Genomic DNA, 2,318 nt, shown 5'->3' on the forward strand with positions numbered 1-2,318 from the left:
GAGTGTAAATTGTATGTAATGATTGCATTGCAGGCGAGGAGTCACAATAACGTGGCTGAAGTATGTTAACCATTGTTACCATTCTCACAATCGACTTGAGAATGGTCCAGGACGGACCGAAACGTCGTTGTCCCTTCACTTTCTAGTGTGTGGTCTGGTCAACATAATGATTGCATTAATACCGCCTTCGACGCCAACATTAGCAAAGATGGACGTTCTCTACACTAAGAACAATCGACACGAGATGAAGGCATTCACGTGTTCTTTAAGAATACATTTACACGAGAAAATGATCCTCAATATTTTGATAAGAACTGTAAACCTTGAAGGAATATCAGTGGGACTCGGCGAGCCACAGAATATAAGAACCCTTACTACACCGTCACTCTACTCCAGAAGAGAGAAATTATCTTGAAAAATACAAAGACGACTAAATTAATCCCGGTAATAATGAACTTATCTTATAAAAATAGAAAATCAAACTGTACGATCTTAAGCAGAGCGAAGAGACGTTTCAACGTCAGTGAAGTCGACAGATGAGGCAAATGGGTCAAAAAGATTATCAATAAAGTTATACAATTATCTGCTCAAGACTGATAGTTTGGAATTATAATATAAGGAGGTAAACTCAGGCTGGGAAGAAAGACTGATGTAAACATAGGACATGCCTCGGAGGGACCAATAGGCCTTCTGTATTTTCGTGTATTCCTATAAGGATACACAAGCATATATGAGTGTGGATTTTGTGAGGTTAAATAAAAATCTTGTTTTTAAGCCTGAAACGCGTCTAATTGCAAATTAAAAACTAAACGATTCCTGTTACTGGAAAACAGAATAATGCCAAATGAAGTTCCAAAATGATGAAAGTGCATTGAAAATTCTCAAGAGCATTCCAATTATAGAGAGCGGGCGGGTCCGGCGACTGGCCATAGCATCAGGAGAGACTCAGCCAACCTCAGCTATACTTGGAATTTAATTAAGAACATCGACATTTTTCCCATTGGTCTGGGTAAAGGATTCAGGATTTTTTGCATGTAAATCTGTCTTAATTAAAATTGGCTTATTAACAGCGGTGAAGATTTGAGTGACCTGGCTCCGTGGGGTCCTGACCCCCTACGTCTTGACCTGACCCCATGGGGTCCTGACCCCCTACGTCTTGACCTGATCCCATGGGGTCCTGACCCCCTACGTCTTGACCTGACCCCATGGGGTCCTGACCCCCTACGTCTTGACCTGACCCCATGGGGTCCTGACCCCCTACGTCTTGACCTGACCCCATGGGGTCCTGACCCCTACGTCTTGACCTGACCCCATGGGGTCCTGACCCCTACGTCTTGACCTGACCCCATGGGGTCCTGACCCCTACGTCTTGACCTGACCCCATGGGGTCCTGACCCCCTACGTCTACTTGTTATCGGTCTCGTTGTTATCACGTCTACTTGTTATCACGTCTACGTGTTATCGGTCTACTTGTTATCACGTCTACTTGTTATCGGTCTACTTGTTATCACGTCTACTTGTTATCACGTCTACTTGTTATCGGTCTATTTGTTATGATGTCTACTTGTTATCGCGTCTACTTGTTATCACGTCTACTTGTTATCACGTCTACTTGTTATCACGTCTACTTGTTATAGGTCTACTTGTTATCACGTCTATTTGTTATCGGTCTACTTGTTATCACGTCTACTTGTTATCACGTCTACTTGTTATCACGTCTACTTGTTATCACGTCTACTTGTTATCGGTCTACTTGTTATCACGTCTACTTGTTATCACGTCTACTTGTTATCGGTCTACTTGTTATCACGTCTACTTGTTATCACGTCTACTTGTTATCGGTCTACTTGTTATCACGTCTACTTGTTATCACGTCTACTTGTGTGAGAGTCACATGCGTGTTGTTAACCTTGTGACGGGAGGTGTTGTGGTTCATCATTACCTTGTAAATGTCAGCAGGATGACCCTACAGGAGGTAAGTGGAGGGCGGCAGCTGGAGTGATGACTGACACCCACCATGACACAATCAACAAACTTTAAACAGGAAACCAAACTGCGGAAGGCCTTTTAAAGGCCGCCCTAATTTGCATAAATGCTTGAAAGGAACTCGGAGCCTGTGTGGTCCTAATATAACAAGTCGTTCGTTCAGAAGGCGTTGCATGAAGTAACTATGAGAGCAGCCACTTCACGGGACGCATCAAGGTGCCCTACCTTGCTCTGGAAAGGAAAAAAAAAGAGCTGTGGAAGCGGCAGGAGTTAGGGAAAAACAGTGCTTTAGTCAGGAGTGGAGAATATGGATAACAATATATTTAACCCAT

This window comes from Procambarus clarkii, chromosome 16 (genome assembly GCF_040958095.1).
Source record: "Procambarus clarkii isolate CNS0578487 chromosome 16, FALCON_Pclarkii_2.0, whole genome shotgun sequence".
Taxonomy (NCBI): domain Eukaryota; kingdom Metazoa; phylum Arthropoda; class Malacostraca; order Decapoda; family Cambaridae; genus Procambarus; species Procambarus clarkii.